This window comes from Bactrocera neohumeralis, unplaced genomic scaffold (genome assembly GCF_024586455.1).
Source record: "Bactrocera neohumeralis isolate Rockhampton unplaced genomic scaffold, APGP_CSIRO_Bneo_wtdbg2-racon-allhic-juicebox.fasta_v2 cluster09, whole genome shotgun sequence".
NCBI classification, from domain to species: Eukaryota; Metazoa; Arthropoda; class Insecta; order Diptera; family Tephritidae; genus Bactrocera; species Bactrocera neohumeralis.
In genome coordinates this window covers 34,676,553-34,703,638 of record NW_026089622.1, presented here as the reverse complement: position 1 = coordinate 34,703,638, position 27,086 = coordinate 34,676,553, and the positions used below count along the sequence as shown (strand labels likewise).

Here is a 27,086-nt window from a genome sequence, read left to right as displayed (position 1 = left end):
TACCAGTAGTTTTAGGGATCAAAATAGTAACAGTAGACCTTCTAGCCAAAATGTAGTTACTAATAATAACCTTCGTAGGGGTAATAGCAGAAATTTTACCAATCAAGCTTCATTTTCTAATAAATTAAATAGTCAAAGGCCAAATCCTGGCAGTTCCAAAAGACGTAATAATAATAGCTATAATAATATACAGCAAACCAGGCAAGAACAACAAAGCGGCAGGGGCCGACGGACTACCGGCCGAGCTATTCAAACACGGCGGCGAAGAACTAATAGGGAGCATGCATCAGCTTCTTTGTAAAATATGGTCGGACGAGAGCATGCCCAACGAATGGAATTTAAGTGTGCTATGCCCAATCCATAAAAAAGGAGACCCCACAATCTGCGCCAACTACCGTGGGATTAGCCTCCTCAACATCGCATATAAGGTTCTATCGAGCGTATTGTGTGAAAGATTAAAGCCCACCGTCAACAAACTGATTGGACCTTATCAGTGTGGCTTCAGACCTAGAAAATCAACAACCGACCAGATATTCACCATGCGCCAAATCTTGGAAAAGACCCGTGAAAGGAGAATCGACACACACCACCTCTTCGTCGATTTCAAAGCTGCTTTCGACAGCACGAAAAGGAGCTGCCTTTATGCCGCGATGTCTGAATTTGGTATCCCCGCAAAACTAATACGGCTGTGTAAACTGACGTTGAACAACACGAAAAGCTCCGTCAGGATCGGGAACAGACAAGGCGACTCCCTATCGTGCGACTTCTTCAACCTGCTCCTGGAGAAAAGAGTTCGAGCTGCAGAACTAAACAGAGAAGGTACCATCTTCTATAAGAGTGTACAGTTGCTGGCGTATGCCGACGATATTGATATCATCGGCCTCAACACCCGCTCCGTTAGTTCTGCTTTCTCTAGGCTGGACAAGGAAGCACAGAAAATGGGTCTGGTAGTGAACGAGGGCAAAACGAAATATCTCCTGTCATCAAACAAACAGTCGTCGCACTCGCGACTTGGCACTCACGTCACTGTTGACAGTCATAACTTTGAAGTTGTAGATAATTTCGTCTATTTAGGAACCAGCATTAACACCACCAACAATGTCAGCCTGGAAATCCAACGCAGGATTGCTCTTGCCAACAGGTGCTACTTCGGACTGAGTAGGCAATTGAAAAGTAAAGTCCTCTCTCGACGAACAAAAGCTAAACTCTATAAGTCGCTCATAATTCCCGTCCTGCTATATGGTGCAGAGGCTTGGGCGATGACAGCAACCGATGAGTCGACGTTACGAGTTTTCGAGAGAAAAATTCTGCGAAAGATTTATGGTCCTTTGCGCATTGACCACGGCGAATATCGCATCCGATGGAACGATGAGCTGTACGAGATATATGACGACATTGACATAGTTCAGCGAATTAAAAGACAGCGGCTACGCTGGCTAGGTCATCTTGTCCGGATAGATGAAAACACTCCAGCTCTGAAAGTATTCGACGCAGTACCCGCCGGGGAAGCAGAGGAAGAGGAAGACCTCCACTCCGTTGGAAGGACCAAGTGGAGAAGGACCTGGCTTCGCTTGGAATATCCAATTGGCGCCATGCAGCGAAAAGAAGAAACGACTGGCGCGCTGTTGTTAACTCGGCTATAATCGCGTAAGCGGTGTCTACGCCAATTAAGAAGAAGAAGAAACCAGGCAATCACATATTCCAATGGAAGTAGATACAGTAAGTCATACTGAAGCGGAAAGAAACGATACAGAAGAAATTTTTTTTTTTAAATTAGCCTCGGATTTTATAAAAATATATATAAAAATTACTTTATTTAATAAACAATGGATAGCACTAGTAGACACAGGATCAACTTTAAGCATACTTAAGGAAAGCAGTTTTAATAAATTTGATTTACCTACAATTAATGAAAAAGAAAAAAATATATTAAATACAATTAATGGCGTGGTCAGTAATCCTAGTAAAAAGGTAATTACACCATGTCCAAATGAGTTAAGTGCTCCACAAAATGCTAGAATGAAATGGATAATGTTGCAATTTAATAAACCATTTGATTTAATACTAGGTATGGATTGGATAGTAAAGAATGTAAAAAGTATAGATGTAGAAAATTTCGAAATTAAATTAGGTAATAATATACGTCTTCCTTTTTTATCAAAAATAATGCAAAACTATGAAAAAGTTATGGAAATTAGTGAAGACCAAACTATATATTTAAGTCACTTGAATAACCAAAAAAACAAGTAATTAAAAAACTTTTGAAAAAATTTAGTAAATTAATATATAGAGAAGGTGATAGTTTAACAAATACAAATTCAATTGTTCATGAAATAAGGACTATTAGTAATCAACAAATTAACTCAAGAGTTTATAGATTACCACCAAAACACGAAGAGGAAGTTAGAAAACAAATTAATGATACGGAAAAACAAGGGATCATAAGGAAGAGCAGAAGCAAGTACAGCTCTCCTATTATAGTTGTACGAAAAAAGAAAGATAAGTCTGGTATTCAACAGTATAGAATTGTAGTGGATTATAGGATGCTAAATCAACTTACTATTGATGATAAGTATCCTTTGCCTAACATCGACAGTATTTTAGATAAATTAGGTAAAGCGTAATACTTCAGCAGCTTGGATTTAGCAAAGGGTTACCACCAGATATTAATGGCAGAAAAGGATATTGAGAAAACAGCATTTGTAGCACCATCTGGATTGTATGAGTATGTTAGAATGCCATTTGGACTCAAAAACGCCCCTGTGACGTTTCAGAGATTAATTAATGAAGTTCTGAGAGAATATATTAATAAAATGGATGACATCCTTATATTTTCCACCTCTCTAGAAGAGCATGAAATATCCGTACAGAAAATTTTTTCCAAATTACAAGAGCATAATTTAAAAATCCAACCCGAAAAGTGTAGTTTTCTTCAAAAAGAAACTCCTTTTTTAGGTCATATTTTAACGGCAAATGGAATAAAACCAAATCCAAACAAAATCGAAATAATACAAAACTTACAGATTCCAAAAACTGAAAAGCAATTAAAAGGATTTCTAGGTATAACGGGTTATTACCGTAAATTTATTAAGGATTATTCAAACATTGCGTATCCAATGATAAAGTATTTGAAAAAGGATTATAATAATAATACCCAACGATTACCCTCCTCCCGCCCAACCGGCGCGAGGGGCGCAATCCGCGAACGAGCGGAATTAGCCGAGTCACAAAAGGCAAGCGAGTTTTAAGCGTTGCGATCTTAAGCTGCTCAGCTACAGAAACAAAAATTTCAACAGCCGAAATTAAGAATTAGATTAAAGTTTATAATTTTTTAATGTTACTTGTTAAGAGTAGATAAAATAATTTTTTTAATGGTAAAGAGTGAGTCTGTTAGATCAAATGTGCTGGAATGAAAATTGAAATCATGACATATACGGCGGAATGGTTCGTTTAACTCAAAATTTGTTCCAGAAAATTTTAAAAGTAAGGGTCTAAACTGCCTGGTAGGGCGAGTGGGAACGTAAAAATTAATATCAGATAAGAGAGATGGGCTACAGACTGACCCATTCATGAGTTTTACAAGAAATATTATACCAAGCATCTTCGTACGACTAGCGAGTGTCGGGAGATTTATAAGTTTTAAACGGTTAATGTGAGGGGGAAGATTTAAACTGGAATCCCAATGCAAATGATTTAAGGCAAAGAGTAAAAATTGTTTTTGAACGGACTCTAACTTATCCGAATGGACTTGGTAACTAGGGTTCCAAATCACAGAAGCATACTCCAATATAGGCCTCACCAGAGATGTAAAAAGAATTTTTGTGGTAAGCGGATCTCTACATTCTTTAGACCAACGTTGAACAAAACTAAGAGCGCATTTAGCTTTAAAAACCGTGGAAGTTACGTGAAGATTAAAATTGAGTTTGGGGTCCATAGTTACTCCCAGATCAACAAAACTGCATACTTCCTCCAACCTAAAGTTTTGTATTGCGTATGAGGTAGGGTCTACAGCTCTACGTGAAAAGCACATCGTTTTACATTTTTTAAGGTTCAATGGCATGTCATTTCTATCACACCAAGAAACTAGGTTGTTTAAGTCTGTTTGCAACTAACATCTTTCGCTGTTTGAAGTATATGTTTTAAAAAGTTTTACATCGTCACCATATAATAAAACTTTTGAAAACTTAACAACAGATGATATGTCGTTAATAAATAACAAGAACAGAATTGGACCAAGATGGCTACCTTGAGGAACGCCTGAAAGAACAGTGATTATGTCAGAAAAAGTATCTTTAAATATGACTTGTTGAATTCTATTACTAAGATAAGAAGCAACCCATTTTAGAAATATTGGTTGGAAACCAATAAGATCAAGTTTATTCAAAAAAATTGAATGGTTTACTTTATCAAAAGCTTTACTAAAATCCGTATATATAACATCAGTATTCTTATTCTCCCTAAAGCCCGTTGATACATGTGATACAAATTCAAGCAAATTAGTTGTGGTAGATTTCCCTTTACGAAAACCGTGTTGAGAACAAGAAATTAGTGGAGAGATCCGGAAGGTTATGTCGTCTGTTATAATTGCTTCAAAAAGTTTAGGTATTGCAGACAACTTTGCTATTCCCCTATAGTTTTCAATAGATGACCTAAATCCACTCATATGCAAAGGAATCATAAATGACTTTTTCCATATGGATGGAAATAAGCCTTGCATAAGAGATGAGTTAAATAGTTTTGTTAGGGGTTGGTATATATATTTGGCACATTTCTTAAGAAAGCATGAGGGAATCATGTCTGGGCCGTAATTGTATGATTGTTTTAACATATTTAAGACGTCTGCTTCGGAAATGGTAGGTGCATTAATGACAGAAATCGGACATAACTTGTGCTGATGCGGAACATTTTGTGGAGATTTTGGAGAGTAATTGGACCTAAAGAATTCAGCGAACATATTAGAAATGGTGTGATTGTCACTGGACATACTAGACTTATATTTCATAGCGGACGGAAAATTAGAAATCCTGCGTTTGGAGTTGACAAAACCATAAAACAATTTCGGATTACGTATAATATTATTTTTTACTTTATTTATATAATTACTATAACATATTTTGTTAAGTTCAGCAAATTGTCGACACAATTTAGAATATTTTGAATAGTTAGCAACTAAACCAGTTTTTTTAAAAAGTTTAAAAGCACGAGATTTTCTATTTTTTAATTTACATAATTCTTTCGAAAACCATAAATTAGAACTATTTTTTTGAGTAACAACACACTTCGGAACATATTTTTCAAATAAGTTTACAATAGTTTCATTAAAGTGGGAAGCACAAAATTCAATATTGCCACTGTAATCTGGCCAAGTTATTTTAGAAAGCTCGTAATTAATCTTCTTAAAATTAGCTTTCGCAAAGTTGAACCGAAAACAAAGGTCTTGTGTATTATTATAAGCAAAGTTGGCTATGATTTCGATGTTAATTTCCAAAGCAGGATGATACGTGTCCTCTGGCCGAACTAAAGGATCACATCGGACAACAGAGAACATTGAAGCGTTATCGACGTAAACTAGATCTAAAAGCTTACCAAATTCATTTGAAATTAAATTAATTTGGTTAAGACCCAACTCCGACATTTCATCTAAGAACTCGTTAAAACATGAACGAGTACTAATAGGGATGGTGTGATCATCAATAGATTTCCATGATACGCACGGTAAGTTGAAATCTCCCAAAACAATCATGGAATCAGTATCATTAACCATTGAGAAAACATTACTTATTAATGAAGCATGCTGCATATATACAGATATGTCAGAGTGAGGCGGTATATAAGACAATGTTAAGTACATAGATATGGATATAAAATTAATATAAATGATCTACAATATATAGCAAGTTTTGAGAATCTTAAAGCATTAATATCTTCTCATCTTATTTTAAAATACCCTGAATATGACAAGGAATTTGTTATAACAACTGATGCTAGTGATTATGCGATTGGGGCAGTTTTATCCCAACAAAGACAACCGGTATGTTTCATATCCAGGACCCTTAATAATCATGAACAAAATTATAGTACAACGGATAAGGAATTCCTTGCAATTATTTATGCTTTTACTTACCTCAGGCCATACATATGTATATGGAAAAAAATGTCGCATTGTTACAGACCATTGTCCTATAAAATAGCTTAATAATAAATATAAAGGCAAAGAATGTTCCCCTCGTCATCAACGATGGCTTTTAAAGCTACAAGAATTTAATTACGAAATTGAGTATTTAAATGTCAAGGAAAATAAGGTGGCAGACTTTCTAAGTCGTTTAGAAAATTATCCAAAACTAAACGAAAGTAATTCTAATGAATCGAATTTCGAAATGTCAGAAACTATTCATTCAGCAGCAGAAAAGCTTTTAGAGCATATTATTAAAAAAGAGGAAATAGTAAATAAATACAAAATTCAAATAATATTAACATTTAGTCCTTCATTTGAAGTAAAAGTAGTGCATAAAAGAAAAATAATTCAAATAAATCCACTTAAAAATGAAACAATCATTAGAAATATTTTGAAGAATAATATTAAAATGGGTAGAATAGGAATTTTTTCTGAAGTATCAGATAAAAATTATCATAAAACACAACAAATATTAATTTCTATGTTTTCAAATGATAATAAAATCAATTTTGTTAAATGTACCCAAAGAGTAACTGAAATAGAAAATGAAAAAATACTTCACAAACAAATAGCCTTATACCATAACAATGAGTCTATGCACAGTGGTATCAATGAGACATATCATACGTTAAAAAACCAAATTTATTTTCCAAAATTAAAAGAACAAATACAACTTATTATTAATAATTGCGAAAAATGTCAACAAATTAAATATTCAAGAAACCCGATTAGACCTCTATTTAATTTTACTGAAACGGCAACGAAAAAAAAAATCAAATTATCCATACAGATATATTCCATTTTAAAAAGTTATCGTTTGTTACGTTTATCGATAAGCTTACAAAATTCGCTTCAGCTTACACTATTACTGATCGAAATTGGCGCTCAAAGAAAGCGATTATAGTAGAACAATTCGCGAAATTTGGTAAAACCAGTAAAGTTATAATGGACAATGAGTTTAGGGCTGAACAACTTATTGAGTATTTTAAAAAGGAAGGTATTGAGGTCCATTTAACGAAGCCTAACAGCCATACCGGTAACGCGGACATTGAGAGGCTGCACTCAACCCTGTTAGAAAAGCTAACGGGAATTGATGACCCAAGTCTCTCAACCGAAATGCGGATGCAGCTAGCCATGGGTAATTACAATGACCGATTCCATTCCACTATAAAATATTCCCCAAGAATGGCTCAAAATAATATTGATCCAAAAATCTTGTATGATAATATAAATAAAGTAAAACAAAAATAAAAAAGTAATAAATAAAAGAAATAAAGCCAGAGAAGACTATAAAGAAGGTAGAGAAATAGGTCCAATTAAAAATTATAAAAGAATGCGGCACAAAGACCAACCTTACTTTAGAATAAACCCACTAAGCAACGTCCATTTATCTAATATAAAAAGGCCTTCAAAACATGCAAAAAATGAAAGTCGAGATAATAATGACTCTATTGTTATAGCATAATAGCACTAGCAGGAGACATGGATTACGATTGGGAGTTAAAAAATAAATAAACAAAAATTTTCGTACTCATACATATATGTACATAATTGAAAAAAAAAACAAAATACATTTTTAATATGAAAAACTTACATATCTTAAATATTAGATAAGTTAAGCTATTTACATATGGATATAATTTTCAAATTGTTCTTTATTTTAAGCTTAATCGAAAATAAAAATACATGAATTTATACGTAATCAAAATAGTTAGTAAACTTAGCTTAAAAAATATATATAAATAAATAAAAAGAATATGGGGTAGTTCTTTAAGCAGCCCTGGGGGAGTTATATGTACATACATGTACATATATACATATATAAATAATAATTTACAAACATACTTATCATATACTTACACATAATTACTTAAATATAAACATACATATACATATGTACATGCACATCTAGACGAAAACCAATAACTTGTAAACAAATGAGATGTTAAAATGTAATACAAAATAATGCAACAACAAACAATGAAGACATTCGTTTGTCAACAGCATGTGCAGCAACAATGCTGTGATAAAATAACATTCATCGGCGATCAGGACAACCGCCAAATCACCTGACAAATGTCTTTAGCTAATGTTGTTGTTGTCATAGCTGTAATGATCAAACCAAAGAGCGACCGTTAAATAGTCCGATTAAGCAAACAACAAATTGTAAGGATAGCGGATATAAAATATTTGTTTAATCACTACTATAAATAGGCTAAGCAGTTAGAAATAATAGTAATTTAAGTTTCGGATGTTAATGAATAAAGACATATTATTCTGACTCGCAGTTCGTGGACATATTTTTTTTTAACTCGCCTGATAAGCATTATGTGCAAAAGGATTGGCCATTAAGGAAAAAATTAATTCCAGGCTCTAAAAATGTTATAAAGGAGAGTCTAATTCCAAGACGTAAAGTCTTAGTACCACCACTCCATGTAAAACTGGGTCTTATAAAACAATTTATTAAAGCAATAAGAAATGCGCAAAGCAAAGCTTATATGTATGTACCTCTTCGAAAAGTTTCCCAAATTGTCAGAAGCAAAAATAAAAGAAGATAAGAGAGCTTTTGAAGGATACTGAATTTGAAAAAAGAATGACTACGGTGGAAAAAGAAGCCTGGCAAAGTTTCAGAGAAGTAACACAAAAATTTTTGGGGAATACAAAAGATCCTAATTACGCAAATATTGTCAAGAAAATGTTAAAGAATTATGAAAAATTGGGATGACTGCGAAAGATTTAGTTGGCCACGGCGAATATCGCATTCGATGGAACGATGAGCTGTACGAGATATATGACGACATTGACATACATAGTTCAGCGAATTAAAAGACAGCGGCTACGCTGGCTAGGTCATGTTGTCCGAATGGACGGAAACACTCCAGCTCTGAAAGTATTCGACGCTGTACCCGCCGGGGGAAGCAGAGGAAGAGGAAAACCTCCACTCCGTTGGAAGGACCAGGTGGAGAAGGATCTGGTTACGCTTGGAATGTCCAATTGGCGCCACGTAGCGAAAAGAAGAAACGACTGGCGCGCTGTTGTTAACTCGGCTATAATCGCGTAAGCGGTGTCTACGCCAATTAAGAAGAAGAAGAATGAATCTAAAACTGCACTTTCTTCATTCACACGTCGAATATTTTGGAATGACCACATGTTAGCAGACTACTGTTGGTCACTAAAAAGAGAGACTTCAAATCCACATAATAGAAAAGCACTACGAAGATCATTTGAAACTAAAAAAAACTCGCTACTATTAAATGAATTAATACAAACGAATCAGCCTTTTTGTATTTTGAAAATTTACCTTTAATTTCCAAATCAGTGACCTGGAAAATCCCTTGATATAAAATTTTATAAAAAATTGAAGAATTTCTTAAAAATTGAAGAATTTTTTTAAAATTCAAGAATTTTTTGAAAATTTTGACGACCATATTGGATCCGCCATTTTGTATTTTGAAAATTTGTCTTTAAGTTCGTAATCAGGGACCCCTCAAACCCCCTCGGTTTCAGCGACCCAAAATACATACAATACACCATGTTTGGTCAAAGGAACCTTTCATCGTTGTTTTTTTTGTGGACCTGTGTTATTAGCACTTTCTAGTTTTATATTCAAAACTGATTCCGTGATGTCAGTAATAGGGGAAGCTTGAAATCTTGTACAATATCTTATAAAACTATCACTTTCAGTGATAAATCAATGATATTGTATGATCTTTTGATCTTTTTTTGTTTTATACTCTGCTTTGAGCGTGTGGCTTATGCAGGTGTGCCTTGTGGTTTATCTTCATCATTATTTTTGGAATTTCTAATGATAGAGGTGTTTATGGTTTAACCTCTCTTGATTTGTCAGATTTTTTTAGCTTTTAGCTTAAAATTTGTCTAATATGTATATGACTGAAAATTAATATTGCTGTAGCAATGTTTCAATAAGATTTTTGAAAGAATATAAATTAAAAATTTTATTAACAGAATTTTTCTTTTTTTTATAAAAAAAAAATTATTTTTCTGACCACAAATTATGTTTTGATAATTTGTGTATTTTAAACTTTTGATTTGATATGATCAAATTTTCGATTCGCTACCGCATAAAAGGATTAAATTTTTATTTATGTAAAACTTCAATTTTTTTTTATATGTGACTGAAAATTTTTTGAAGTGTATCAATGTATATCTAGAACGCGAAAGAAAAATACAATAAGTGAAATTGTTTGTATGTATCTTTTTATTTTCATTTGTTTGCATATGCATATGCTTTACATGTACCATATGATGTTTTCCTTTTTGTATTGTTTTGATCGTATCTCTTGTAGTTCGGTATAAGTGTTATATATGCATGTAAGTAGATAAGTAATTAGTAAATAATGTACTCGTATAATGAGCGAAGTTCACATAAATGTAAGTGTTTATACGCGTATTCGTAATTGTTTGATGAGAGCGCGAAGGAATTGTAATGTTTGTATGTATATTAGGGTGTGCCATTTTGAGGCAACCTTTTTTTCAACTGAAAAACAGGCTCAAAACTTTCGAAATGTGTAATAACCTCCGTACAATAACCACCGCAAAAAAATGATTTTTCTTTCCATGTAATTTATATGGAAAACAGAAAATTTGAAAGAGGCACCTCTTAATATTAAGATTAAGAGCTCATCTTTTGAGTGACTTTTTTTTACACATTTCGAAAGTTTTGAGCCTGTTTTTCAGTTGAAAAAAAAAGGTTGCCTCAAAATGGCACACCCTAATGTATATAGTTTTAATTATATATTTGTATGTATATTGTTGTTTAATGTATATGGGAAGAGAGAATGTGTAAGGGAAAAAAGAAGAGCATAAAGGTGAGTACGATTATATATATATGATAATACTTAAAGGAATATATGTACATGCATAAATCTCTTTTAGCAGTATTATTTCTATTTCCTTTTTCTTCTGCCTTTGCTTAGGATTATTAACAATCCTGCTTTTTGCTTTATTATCTTAAGGGGTATCGCTGGAGCATCTGCAAGTATGTAATACTTGACTTATGTAAAATATTAGTTTTGTGGCACGTTTCGGGACACAAACTAAGACTATAGGCAGGTAGTTTTTTTTTTAAATTAGTATTTATCTATCTACAGTATACATATATTGGAAAAGTTTGAGGTAAGAGAGCATATAATTTTTGTGCGACTATGCACGTTTGTATGTGTATATATTTTTCTTGTTGTTTAAGTTTATTATTCTGCTTTTGCTTTTATATAGGCGATCCTTCTTGTTGCTTTATTAACCCAAGGGGAATCACTGGAAAATTGCTTGTATTTTTTCTTTTGTTTTTAATACGCTTTTATTAGCTTCACTTGTATGTATTTATGTTTGTAACTTTTTTAAGTGGTGCTGAAACCTAAAATATTTGAGCGACACTGTAGGAAGGCGATACCTCACCAAAAAGATGCGCTTAAAATATGCAACATCTATATAAAACTAGTTTTGGTGATATTTGAATAGCATACTGAGTTGGGCGTCGACCGTTCAAAAGATTCAAGGTTATACCAGAGAACGTATATTTATAAATATACGATATATATATTATAAACAGAGAACGTTTATCATAGACAGAAGGTAAAAATATTTTTGGCTAACTCGGTCGAGATGGAGGTGTTTCACCACAGCCAGCTCTTCAGCAGAAATTTTAAAATTTTGCTTGAACAGAGCTGCGCTTGGAATAAAAATTATGCTCAAAACTATATATTGCTCTAACAGACGTACATACATGTACGTATGTTCGCTCTTTTGCTTATATTTTTATACGTTTATATGCAAACATGTGTATTCGTATGAATTATTTTTGTGTACATATATTTATGAATACATGTACAATTGAATACATTTAAATTAAATTACTTTTTCAGAGCAATATTCGTAGTTAATGTAAAAATAAAACCTGTTTTATTATTTTTTGTCTTAGATATACATACATATTCATACTTACATATTTATATAACAAACTATCATAATATTACTTAAAAATTGAAATATATTACAATAGTGATAAATGAACATTAATCGTATATTTTATCAATCAAAACTTATATTCATATGTATCATGACCATACATACATACATACAAATGTGTTAATGTTCGCTTTCGCGAATTCAAATCATATTATCACTTATCAATAATAACATGTGCGCGCTGCTCATCTGTACATACATACACATGTAAATATGTGCGTATGACATTGGTACACACCTAAATCATACACAAACCTACATACTTGCATACATATGCGTACACATGCAAATATGTCACCCCCAAAAACCACAAACATTGCTTTACAAAAACAACAATCGTTTGAAATGGCTTCATACATACTTATATGCGTTCACATGTACATAGATATGTCATCCGCAAAAATTACAAATATTGTTCTACAAAAACAACAAACGTCTGAAATAGCATCAGCGGCGTCCCAAGACAATATGGCCGCCAAATGTAGTAAATCTTACAGCAAGAACAATTTCATTCATGAACGCAAGCGCACATTCAACAAGCAAACTCGCATCATTCATAAAAGCGACCACCTTCACATCTCCCCGAGCATGCGTTTGCCCACAAGCGGCTTTTCGCGACGATGGCAAACGCTAAAAATCATAAATTGAACAACTTTCTGATGCTTCTTCACAGAAAGAAGTGAGAAAAGCGGCAACATTGCTGTTGTCGATTTATAATATTTGTCTAAAATATTTTTCCGTGCTCGCAAAAATCTGCGTCGATATGTATGCACGCTCATACATCTTCATACATATTTACGAGGCGAGATGTAAAAAAAATCATCAAAAGACACTGTTGCCCTTACAACAGTAGTGTGGGACTTTAACCCACTAAAAAAAACATCTCAATAACGACACATAGCTTTGGTGAAATGCCCTGCGGAACTACCGATTAAGTATTACATCGCAGAGCAAGCTAAGCCCATTGACTATAACGTCTCAGGGATTTTCGAACTGGTTTTGGCTGTTTGCCTCGCTATATCGCAGTCGTTCTAGTCTTCGCTGCTCTTGAATAACCTTAGCAACACAGTGCTTAACATGGTTCCACACCCGCTTTGACCGCAGCATGTGCTGCTCATCTGCACCGATCCTTGTGGTACTCCACTAGTAACTGCATACCGCTTTACCCCTTCATCCGTATCATACAACAATACTCGGTTCGAGTTTTAAGAGCCTCTAGTGCTTTCATTATGTGGGCCCAACTAGCGGAGTTGAATGCATTTTTAATGTCCAGCGTGACAACGGCGCAATATTTTTTGGAACCGTACATCCACCTAGCTCCCTCGATGGCTTTGTCTGCAATTTCGGTGACTTTTTTGATTGCGTCAATTGTCGAGCGTCTTCTGCGAAAGCCGTACTGTTTGTCAGATAAGCCCTTTACTTCTTCGAGGTGTTTTTTTAGCCGATCACTTATTATCCGTTCGAGGATTTTACCCATAGTATCGATCATACACAGGGGCCTGTATGAACTTGGGTCACCTGGCGGTTTGTTTGGTTTGGAAAGCAGAACCAAACGCTGCATTTTCCATTTATTCGGGAAAACTCCATCCCTCAGGCACTTATTGAAGAAGTCCGTAAAATATTTGGGTTTGACTTTGATGGCTGTTTTTAAAGCCCTATTTGGAATGCCATCCAAACCAGGTGCTGTTGAGTTACCAAAACGTTCTGAAGCTTTTGCGACTTCATTGTCATCCACTGGCAGAAAAACTGGAGGCTCAAACCTATCTAGGTCTACTGTTTGCGTTTGTTGTTTTGGAAACAGAGTCTCTACTATCTCCTTAAGTAGTATAGGGCAGGTCGGCATTTGTCCTTTGTCACCTCTAATCTTTGTCATTACCGCTTTGTACGCTCCATCCCATGGATTTTCTTCCGTTTTATCGCAGAGTTCTTTAAAGCACGCAGCTTTGCTTTTCTTGATTGCTGCTCTGAGTTCTTTCCGTCTTGTTTTAAACGTTTCGCGTAGTCGCTTAAATTCCAAGGTTCCTCTACTTCTTTGGTATCGCCGGCGGATTTTGTTGCAGTCACTTCTTAAAACAGCAATTTCACCATTCCACCAGTATATTGGCTTTCGGCTGTGGTTGTATTTTTTCCTTACCATAGCAGCATCGCAAGCTCTGCTACATGGTCAGTCAATAATTTTGCTTGTTTATTCGCGTCATTTGAACTGCTTAATTTTTCGTCCATCATTATTTTAAATAAGTCTTCATCTATTGATTCGTCTTTCCATCCTCTACTTTGACCTTTTTTTGGCCACCCAGTTCTCTTTTGGCACTTATTACTATTGCAAGTGTCCATTATTATCGCTTGGTGGTCACTATGTGTGTATATATCACATATTTGCCACTTCATCTTTCCTGCTAGGGATCTCCTCACAAACGCAATGTCGATTATGGAACCATATCCATTTTTTTCAAATGTATTCTTGGTTCCCGTGTTTAACAGCACGACATCAAGTAACGAGAATGCTTTGAGCAAGGCATTCCCACGTTGACTTGTTTTTCTGCTTCCCCATTCCAAGGCCCAAGCGTTGAAATCTCCTGCAATTAGATTCGGAGTTGTTGTTTGGGCATCTCTAACAAGTTCGTCAAGAATTTTTTTGTACGCTTCTAGCGATAAACTTGTTGGCAATTAACAACTATAGATGTGGGTACCACAAACTTTTGCTCTAGCATAGAACGATCGGCTAGTCAGTGTTCTTTCTTGCCCCGCCTTATCGCCGCAGACCCATATTGCCACTTTACCTGTGCTATCTGAGACCCATGTTCCTGTCTTTAGACTTTTGTATTGCTCGCATATTATTGCAAAATCTATTTTCTTTTCGTACACTGTTTGTTTTAGCAGTTCCTGCGCTGCTTCGCAGTGATTTAAGTTTAATTGGAGGATTTTCATTTCCTATTACTGCTTGCTTCTAGGTAAACTGGACATCTTTTACTGCCGATTTGATGATTTGTATTCGGCCTTCCATTGATTTTGCAGGATACACAAAATGGTTCCTTCACACATGCTTTAGCAAAATGTCCCTTTTCTCCACACTTCATGCAGCATTTGCTTCTGTCTTCTGGGTTTGTGCACTTGCCTGCTATGTTTCCATATTCGAGGCATCTGTAGCATTTTTTAAAGTTCGCAGTTTCCCTTACTCTAGTAGGTTTGTGTATGCTTTATGTGTGTACCAATGTCATACGCACATATTTACATACATATGTATGTACATATGTACAGATGAGCAGCGCGCATATGCTATTATTGATAAGTGATAATATGATTTGAATTCGCGAAAGCGAACATTAACTCATTTGTATGTATGTATGTATGGTCATGATACATGTGAATATAAGTTTTGAATGATAAAATATACGATTAATGTTCATTTATCACTATTGTAATATATTTCAATTTTTAAATAATATTATGATAGTTTGTTACATAAATATGTAAGTATGAATATGTATATCTAAGACAAAAAATAATAAAAAAGGTTTTATTTTTACATTAACTACGAATATTGCTCTGAAAAAGTAATTTAATTTAAATATATTCAATTGTACATGTATTCATAAATATATGTACACAAAAAAATTCATACGAATACACATGTTTGCATATAAACGTATAAAAATATAAGCAAAAGAGCGAACATACATATGTAAGTCTGTTATAGCATTGACAGATGGCAGCGTTAAACCAGATTAATTGCATTTTTCGGGATTAATTCAGGAGTTACCGCAGCTAACTCCATTGCTGAATCCAAAAATAACTCTCAAAATTTTAGGGAGTTTGTGAGATTTTCGTTGGCAACATTGTTAAAAATGGCCAATTTTCATCTTATGTGAATGAAATACAAGCAACCCTGACAGCTGTTTATCAAATTCTCAATATAATATCAATAAAACTTTTACGTTATGATGCAGTTTTAAAAATAATGTGTTGATATGCTTTTGTAATAAAAAATGGTTTTGGTATCTTCTATCAATTTTCATTGAAAATATTATAAAAAGGACAATGAGCTGTTTATGAGAGTTTCAAACTCGCATAGCTGCCGTCTGTCACCTACAAATTTGGGTCTGATTAAGTGCGCAGTTAATCCGGATTAACGCTGCCGTCTGTCAAGGCTATTAGAGCAATATATAGTTTTGAGCATAATTTTTATTCCACGCGCTGCTCTGTTCAAGCAAAATGTTAAAATTTCTGTTGCAGAGCTGGCTGTGGTGAAACACCTCCATCTCGACCGAGTTAGCCAAAAATATTTTTACGTTCTTCGCGCCGTGAACCTTCTCTATGATAAACGTTCTCTGTTATAAATATACGTTCTCTGGTTGTACAGTAGATCATGCAGTAATTTATCTGGGCTCTCGACTGTTTGTTGCTGGACAAGCTTATGTAGCACTTATGCGTTGTAGATCTTTGGACGGTGCTCGAATTGAAGAACTAGACTGTTCAAAGTTGACAGGTAAAACCCCATGTAACATTGAAGCTTTAGAAGAAATGATTCGATTAAGGGGGGGGGTAAGGTTTGTTTCTTCGAAAAAAGACCTTTTTTCGTGAATTTTTTTAGAAAAAATTATTGCTGTAGGTTTATTTTACTTAATATAATATGAAAGTACAACATTTGAAGGATACTTTAAAAAAAATTTATCGAAAAATAGCGAGGAATAACGGATTTATCGTCGATCTCTGCAGGCACCTCGAAAAAAAGTTGTTGTGCGGTGACCAGCCTATAGCATCACTGGATCATCTGAAATCAAAACATCAAAATGCTTTATTTAGTTTATTAGTTTATCTTTCAAGCCAAAATGACGATTTTAGACGAAAAAATCGACCTATTTGTTATTGTAGAATTCTTAGAAATTATAATTTTTGGAAAACTCGACGTCATTCGAGAGCTATATATATGTAGAATATTTGTACAAAATTTCAAAACGATCGAAGCGGTAGTTATTTCTGTAGGCTGGTCACCGACTTTAAAAATAAAATATTTGGGAAAATCGATTCAAAGTTTTGTACACTCAGCGCAGGTAGGTAGAGGTACCGTTATTCAACCTGTTGTAACTTCGTTAGTTTTTCTCCGAATGACCTAAAACTTTAACACAATATTCTTGAGATGTTGATGGTTCAGAAAAAAAAACTTAAACAAAAATGGAAAAAAAAGTTGTCAAACCTTAACCCCCCCCCTTAAGAAGTAATAAAGTAATAATTCGTAAAGTCGTCAATAGAACTTAATCGCAAATAATATAACAATTAGTCGATGAAAGGTTACGAGTAGATATTAAATGCTGCCTAATTATCGATTTACTTAACCCATACTACATGTCATAGTTCATATTTTAACAAATTTGGGGTTTTCACATCAAACTAAAAAAATAAAAATATAGTTTAAAAAAACTAAAAAAACTCGCTTTTAAAACATATCAAACTAAAAGGTGAAGAATAATTCCTGCATTATTGTGAGAAAAGCGTGGGGTGCTTGGTCATATGTATATCGAGCATTCCACGCTTTTCTCACAATAATGCAGGAATTATTTTTCACCTTTTAGTTTGATATGTTTTAAAAGCGTGTTTTTTAGTTTTTTTAAACTATATTTATTTAAGTTTATAATGGGTATTTAGTTACACAAATAACCAAAGAGACAGATATAACTGAACTGTTTTGCGGTTATTAACAGTAGTTCGGCGATATTTTGTAATTGACGGTGCACCGTCAAACTGTAGTGTAGACTCCTTCGCCTTATTATTGTTCTTGTGATTTTTTTATTCTTTAGTTAGTTAGTTTCGGCTTGTTAATTTGTATTATATCGCTCCCGTTTAATGCAATTTGTTAATATCTGCCCGCGATTTCTTCACGCTTTTAACTTTTCGTTTTTTCTTTCTTTTAAATATATGTAACTAATTTTTATTTTTTCGTTTGTGGTGTTTTATCTTAGGTGCCTTTCAGAAAGGCTCGAAGGACCATTTGTGACGCTGGAATACTTACGGTTTACTTATTAAAAATGAAAACGCTTTGTTCTCAATTGTAATGCCAACACTCTGTATACAATTTTATTTAATTTTTATAAAACAACTTTATTTTTATTTGGTTTTCCACACACTGCGGGACACTGCTGGAGATATCGGCAGTAAAGTCACAAAAAGAAATAAATTTCAAAATTAAAAAAAAAGATTTCGGCAGATGTGATGCTTGTCGAGAAGTTTTAAAATCTAACAAAATACAAATTCATCATAAACTTTAAAAATACTAAATTTGTCTTAACACCACCACCACGAAGATGAGAATTGCGGTATAATATTTTCGTACATACTACATATGTTTATATTATATATATTTTGAATAATCTTTGATATCTATTCAAGGCGTTCAATCCAAGCAAAGCTGCAGGAAAACGGGGGTTTTCAAAACGACGCTACAAAAGTAGACCGATAGGGACACCATTGACGCCATATTTTTTCCCGCTCTTTTGACATTTCTCTTCAGTAAGGTTCGCCATTTCATCATGGAAAGATATACGATCCAACAACGTGTCGATATTATTAAAATTTACTATGGAAATTCGGAGTCAGTGGCCTCAAATAAGCACGATACGTTCAATTTATGGTCGTCATAATCGTCTTGTCAGATCAACAATTGAGCGTATAGTGGAAAAATTTGTATCCACTGGGACAGTACAAAATATTCCCGTGCCAGTGAGACAAAGAAGTGCCCGTAGTGTCGAGAATATTGCTGCCGCTGGCGCATCAAATAGGGAAAACCCAAATCAGTCTCTCGCACGTCGTTCTAAGCGTTAGGCATCTCTGTGATGTCGTAGTGGCGAATTTTGCGAAAATATCTAACCTTCTTCTTTACAAGATCAAATTGACGTAAAAACTGAAGCCGCTTGACCACCAGCATCGTTGTATGTTCGTAAATTGAGCTGAGCAACAACTTGAAAGTAATCCGGATTTTCAACGAAAAATAATCTTAAGCGATGAGACTTATTTCTGGCTGAATGGCTTCGTCAATTAGCTTGCCCGCAGTTATTGGTCAGGCAAGAATCTACACGTACTCCATAAGTCACCATTGGATCCCGAAAAAAAATACAGTTTGGAGCGGTTTTTGGGCCGGCATCGTCATTGGGCCGTACTTCTTCCGTGATGATCAAGAACGACACGTTACTGTGAATTGAAATCGCTGCCTCTCAATGAAAACCGAATATTTTTGGCCCGAACAGGACGGCGTCACAAGCCACACAGCGAATTTCACAATAGATGTATTGAAAACCAAGTGAATGTGTTATCTTACAAAATGGCTCAGTCAATTGGCCCTCTCGGCCGTGCGATTAGACGCCCTTAGGTGCACACGCATACGAGTTACTAGTACAAGTGACACAAGCGCTCAATACAGCAGGGTTTCCGTTGAAAAAGATAACGGCGAACCACCCTAATATTTTAAAGGACATACCTAAAGAAAATCTATTAGACACTAATTTCCTAAAATTCGAAGAGGAAAGCACAACAAAAACTTTGGGGATACAATGGAATGCGATTTCTGACCAGTTTTCATACACTAATGAGGCAATATCCGCACTATCAGCTATGACAAAGAGACAAATTTTATCCTCGGTGGCAAAACTTTTCGACCCCGCAGGATGGCTTTCGCCAATAATGATACAAGCAAAAATTCTAATACAAGAATTGTGGCTAGACGAAACTGACTGGGATGAACAAGTGAAACCACTTCGTTTAGAAAAGTGGTCCCAGTTCGCGGGTAATCTGAAGGATATCTCACAGATACAAATCCAGCGATGGATAAATTATGTCACAGAGCACAAAGTCGAACTACATGACTTCTGTGATGCCTCTGAAAAGGCATATTGTGCCACCATCTATGTGCGCACACAATCTGACACAGCGACCACCAGTCACCTACTGGTAGCCAAGGCAAAAGTGGCTCCGCTAAAAACAATAAGCCTGCCACGACTAGAACTATGTGGTGCGCTACTACTAGCCAAACTCGTATCCATAGTGCAAACGCATCTAAATATGACCAAATATAAATTGTATCTCTGGTCTGATTCCGAAATTGTATTAGCCTGATTAGAAAAACCTCCACATGCATGGAAGACGTATATTTCCAATCGAACGTTTCAAATCCTTGACCTAGTGGGATCAGCCACTTGGCTACACGTGGCCAGTGCTGACAATCCTGCTGACCTCGCCTGACCTTGCAACCACCACTCTTTGGTGGAATGGCCCTCGATGGTTAATAGAATCCCCCGATTCTTGGCCACGATGGCCCATACGCAATATAATTGCCCCCGAAAGTCGAAAAATCGACTCCTTTCACACGACATTGGATGATACTGACATCCTTGAGCGATTTTCATCATTCAGGGTAATCGCTTACGTGCTCAACTTCATAGAGCGACTCAAACTTAGAATTAAGGGAATACGCACAGCATATCCCCAAGGCGATACATTGACGCACCTAGACCTAGAAAAGGCAAAGGTCGCTCTTATCACTTATACTCAGTCGCGCCACTTCAGCTGCGAGATTTCACTACTAAGAGAATTGAAGCCGATTAACAAAATGAGCTCACTCTTAGTACTAAATCCATTTCTGGATACGAAAGGTCTGCTTTGTACAAATGGTCGGCTTGCTAACTTAAGCCTGACATATAACGAACTCCATCCTCTAATAATACCAGAGAAGTCTGGACTTGCAACATTGCTACTCAAGTATGTACATATACTAATGTTGCACGCGGAACATCGCCAAATGCAATATATAATCCGCCAAGAGTTCTATATAAGCCTCAAATAAAAAAATGCATTTTCATGTGCAAGATCTGCACTATGCATAAACAGAAGATGAGGACGCAGATTATGGCAGCACTTCCACCGGAACGCTGCAACTTCGCTCTGCCTTTCACTATCACAGGTGTTGATTTTGCTGGGCCTTTTCAGATAAAGGCGTCCATGCTAAGGTCTCCTACCCTAATGAAAGGCTACGTGGCTGTCTTTGTCTGTTTTACGACAAAAGCAGTGCACCTCGAGCTATGTACTAATCTGACAAAAGAAGCTTTTCTCGCGGCATTTGCTCGCTTCGTCGGACGACGCGGTTTTCCGTCCAAACTTATGAGCGACAATGGAAAAACCTTTATCGGAGCTCAAAGAGCCACAGAAAAACAGTTTGTGGACTTTATTAAACAAGTCTCCCCTGAGGTTGTACAAAAGTACGCCCCCCGAGGCATTAATTGGCAATTCATCCCCCCAAGAGCTCCTCATATGGGTGGTTTATGGGGATCAGCTGTAAAAAGCTTCAAATCCCTCTTAAAAAAAGTAGCTGGAAACTACAAATTTAATTACGAAGAATTTACAACTCTATTAATTCGCATTGAAGCCGTTCACGGCCACTAACAACACTCCCGCAAGATCCCTCAGATCTCACAGCCCTAACACCAGGGCACTTTCTCAAAGGGGCACCCATTCTGGCCACACCTGAGCCAGGCGTGGTATCGCTATCCTTGTTAAATCGATGGGAGAGAATTAAAATTCTCCATCATAATTTCAGTCGCAGATGGAAAGAAGACTATTTAAAGGACCTAGAAAACCTCCATTATGGCTCAGATCCGCGACGTTGATCTCCGTACTCAAAGCGGAATACTCACCAGACCGCTGGTTAAATTATGCTTTCTACCAACCGCGGATAATAACGAAAATCCGACACTAAATGAAAATAAATCAATAAAATCGCAACCCGCAACCAACCGTTAACAATAACAATAAAAATTACAAAAAATGGTCGGTCAATACGACGACCCAGTCATGCCACATAACGTGGCACAATCACACATTCTATTTATATACTACCATGTATATTCAAATACAATTTCTTACAGAGATCAAGATGGACGTGGACATGCCTACATTCCCAACACCAACTGTTCGGTCGGCAACTAACGGGGCACGTACTGGGCCTACTCCTCCACTTCGCCCAACCAATGCGACTGTATCGACTGCCGCTCCTGGTAGTGGCTCACGAGAAGCCCCATCAACGCCATCCGCTTCAGTCGAGCCGCGTTGCATCCGATGCCCGCTATGTCGCCGGAAACATCGACTCCAGCATTGTGGGCTCTTTAAGGAGCTAACACCGACACAACGCCAGCGTGTTGTCCAGGCACATGAGCACTGCCTCAACTGCCTGTCGCACACGCTTGGGACGCAGGAGTGTGCTTCTTTCGATTTATGCCACACGTGTGGCAGACCACATCACACGCTGCTGCACAGGACCCCACGGCGCGATGCAGGTCGGCCAGCTGCCCCAAGCACGGGTAGATCAACGAAAGGAAACCGGACGGTACGACGCCGAACTACTGCAGCCCGGCCTGCGCCCCATCAATGGCGTTCGCACCACGTTGCACCAACCAGGCGTCTTCCCAAAGCGCCACAGCATCGCCCCGCTACTGGACTCAGCAACGTAGTTGCAACTCCCCAGCAACTACAAAGATTGCTAGGCTGAATATTCGCCTAGGGGGGCCTAAATACACGAATACACCACCACCACCAATACACCACACACACAGAACCCACATTCCACAGGATCCACACATCAACACTACCCACACGCGAGAGGACATCCACACACGCAAACACATACCACCACTGGTGAAAAGGGTCAACTAAAAAGTTTAAGATCAGTCTTGTTTTGAGCTACAAACGAAGTATACGCATCGCCGCTTGATTCTCGCTATCTCGATCGTCGCCTGCCCTAGTTTATCGTCAGTGTGCTTAACATATTTTAAAACGGATATTGTGACTTTCTAATCATACATTCAATCATATACATACATCCTATTTGCAATATCGGAAATAATAACCTTTAGATTCAATTGAATACAACCGAAGCCGGGTGTTTTATTTAAGACAAAAGGTAAAATAAAGTGGTAAGTGTCTTACGGGTAAAGTGAAGTGCGCATCTACCTAAACACCTCTAATGGCGAAATTACTCGCATCTGTAGTTAAATCAAAAAGTTTTGAGAAATCTGGTTGAAATAGTTCAACTTGTTCCTTTAATTTTGTTTTAAAATATTTGTATAGCTTTTATAGCTTCTTTATCTAATGTAATTTCTTTCTTAGCTGACATTTTTTTACTTGTTATACCATTTTCTTCTTGTAGATGTATGGTTAGTTTTTGAAGTGAAACTTCTTTACGCGCGCTTGGCTTGGGGAGTAAGCTGACGAACGCGTTACGAAAAGTGTGATCAGTCGAGGCGAACGGTAATTGCTGGTACATGTGTACATGTGTACGCATACATATGTATGTTTTGTATGCTTGTGCATTATTTGTTCGGAAGTGTATGCAAATATACATATGTATGTACCAGAGACCTGCACGAGTAATTAAAAAAGTAACATGTTAGCAAGCGGCGATGCCGATGCGGCGAGTACACGCTACGTAACGGTACTTTGGCATCGTGGGCATCGGCATCGTGGGTATCGGCATCGCGGCATCGCCGATTACTAACATGTTACTCAATTAGTATTGTGCGCGAAGAAAAGAACTGGCATTTTCGCATTAGCAAAGTTTTTGCATTTGTGCTATTATTTAAATCTATATAATGGAAATTTTACAACGTATTAAAAGTGGTGTTTACAAAATTAGTGATGCATCGGGTTCAAGTGACATCTGGAAGTTTTACAATAAAATTGTGGATACCAAGACGGGGGAGAATGTACCCTATGTTATATGTTCACTTGTATGTTGTATGTATGTACTTCGTTTCATTTGCCATTGACGATACCAGATAGTAATCGTACGACGCCACGATGCCGCGATGCCGATGCGCAATGTTACCTTCGCATCGTGGTAATCGTCAGAAGTGTTACTTAGTAACGTAATCGTACGATGCCTACCTTAATCGTGCAGGTCTCTGGTATGTACATATAAATATATATGAATGCAAGAACATGCAGATCAATGCGCGCGCATGTAATACATTATGTATATTGATAAGTTATAAAATCATGATTTAAATTTCTGAATGCGCACATGCGTATACATAATAAGATTATGATATGAGCATGTGCAGAGACATAAGATTAATATGATAGAAGATGTACATACATGCATAAAAAATTTGTTTATGTTCTCTGTGCGAGAGGTGTGTTTTGTACACATTTTTCGCTGTTCAAAATGAAATAAATATCAAGAATGATAGAAATAAGATTGCGCAATGCGCATGTTTGCTTTCAGTCAGCTGTTCTTGGTGACGTCACGGTTGACTTATTATTCGCGGGCGCCTTTGAATGTGAAAGAAATTTGCAGTTTGAAATGGGTAATTATAGGATTTTGATTACAATAATTTTACTTTTATAACCAAACACTCTTACAGGTTTAAGTTCGCGGAGTCTAACAAAGTTGCTACCTAGCGCTTTTCTCACGTTAACCAGATTAACTCCTGCAGAGGCTAATGAACGGCAGAAAAGGATGGAGTCTCGTTTAAACCACTGTTTCTTATCCTAATTGTAATAATAATCTTAACTAACAATTTATTCCCTTTATTTATAAGCATGTATGTATGTTTATTATATTTTTGCAGGCAATATTTTTCAACGTGTGTCAGTTGATCTAAATTCCACTGACCCAATTGTAAAAAATGATGACTTGAAGATTCTCAACAACGACGGGCTTGAAAATTTGGCAGGGTACATCTGCCACAAACTTAGTAAAGACAACCCCGAAATTTGTGCCAATTCAGAAAATTGTTCGTCTTATACCTGGGTGGATCACCTTTCTGAAGGAGGACTCTCAAAACCAACAGATATGTTGATGGAGCATATGAGAGCCTTGCAAGCAGTATTTGACGATGTAAATGGTACTGATTTGCATATATGTACAAATTACCACCAGAAACACTTAGATTTAAGTAATTTTGTAAATTGTAGCTTGAAAGTAAAAAAATAATTGTTTTTCAGAGCAAGAATGTATTTTAGGATTCGTTCCTTAAATAAAAACTTTATCGAACACATGTATAGCAAAAAAAGAAAATTAAATAAGACAATAAATTGATACTCGGTCACAAAATATTCAATCTTTTTATTTGCATAAATGTACATATATGGTTGAAACAAACACAGCAAAGAGACAAACTTAAATAATACAATGAAAACACAATTAAATGAATATGTAGGTAAATGTTCACTATTAAATATTCACTTATATTGATATCTTTTATTAATATTCACTTATATTGATGTCAACTTTTAATGATATTCATGTTTTTGTATGCCTACAATACAAAATTGATTCTTATTGCAAAGAAAAACAAGCAACAGAAAATCAGCTGATTGTACGTTGGTCAACCGTGACGTAGATGCGCAGAACGAACAAAATTTGAACACCTCATTGCGCAATTTTGTTTCTATCATTCTTGAATAAATATAAACGAAATTCTTCGTTGGGAGTGTATTTCTGTCTCTGCCTATTCTCTGCTTCGGCATATATGCAATGTCATCATATGCCGTAAATACATATATTTCTGTCTCTTCATATTCTCGGTTAGAATATGTGAGAGAATTGTAAAAAATGTTAAAATTGCGAGGCGAATTCCGACCTACAATAAGGGTATTCCATCAAACTCATAAATGCCTTGTATATATTGTTGTGATCAATTTAATATCTATTAGTAGGAAATATAATATAACACAAAAATATTTATTAGTATAGTATATTATGTAAAAATTAAATAAAATTATTAGATATGCAAGTCAAAATTGACTATAAATATTACTATGCATGCATTCATACAAAATTATACTCAAACTTGTATTGCGAAATTCAAGCGTAAAAATGTTAGATCAGCAGGAGTGGCAATTTATCAGAAATCGAATGATACCTCGAATATAGTAACTTCGAACATGGACATTCTATTACGACATATTCGTGAAGTTGATATTGGTCAGTCATCAATTGGTGATATATGTGCTGCTCACTGTTTTTGGACGATGGAACAAACATCATAATGGTAGTTGTTTACATTTCGCCCAATAACACAGTTAATAATATCATAAAGTTTATATACAGAAGGCTTATGATTTAGATTTATAAAGGCACTTGACGCAACAAGTGCCAAAATGATTTGCATAACATTGTTTTGTTTGAATTATTCAATTAATTCAAATATTATGCCAGAAAATAGCAAAAAAGAAAAAAAAACAACAAACACATTCGGGAGCTGTAGCACATGAAAATTTTCATTTGCTCTGCTGTGCTACCGCTCCCAATTTTTTGCTACCGCTACGCCAGAGCATAGCGCAGAATTTAATTTTTTGCTCCCGCTCTAGTTTTTTAGCTAACAAAACTCGGAGCAGAGTAGAGCACATACTTTACATTGTTATGCTAAGGCTATGCTGCGGCTCCCGACAAAGTGAGAGCGGTAGCAAGAGTAAAATGAAATGCTACGAGAGTAGCGTAGTTTTTCAAACGCTGGTCATAAGCACACTCACTTTTTTGTTAGTTAGGTTTTGTTATTTTGCTATATCCTTGTATAAATTTCCTATAATATCCCGCCATACCTAAAAATTACCTTAATTCTTCCAGGGTTTCAGGTATCGGATGCTTGTCTAATGTTTATACTTTCTTTGGATCTACCGTTATCCTATTATGTTTTATTAATGTCCTAAATATTCGACTTGATTTTTAAAGAAGTGTGATTTTTCATCAGAGATTTTCATATTTGTTTTATGTAATGCGTTTACTATTATTTGGATGTGTTTAATATGTTCTTCTGGTGTCGAGGAATATATTAACACGTCGTCGATATATACAAACGCAAATTTATTAATATTTATGTTCTTGTAGAATATCATCAACACATCTTTGAAATATTCAGGGTGCTTTTATTAATCCAAAGGGCAT

General features: G+C 35.8%; 1 long non-coding RNA gene across 1 annotated transcript; it reads left to right on the top strand.

The window, feature by feature from the left end:
• Window positions 1-24,375: 24,375 nt before the first annotated feature.
• Window positions 24,376-25,255, top strand: LOC126764278 (uncharacterized). Its single transcript, XR_007667867.1, has 3 exons — window positions 24,376-24,504; window positions 24,562-24,694; window positions 24,769-25,255. It is a non-coding gene; the product is annotated as an uncharacterized LOC126764278 (long non-coding RNA).
• Window positions 25,256-27,086: the final 1,831 nt, after the last annotated feature.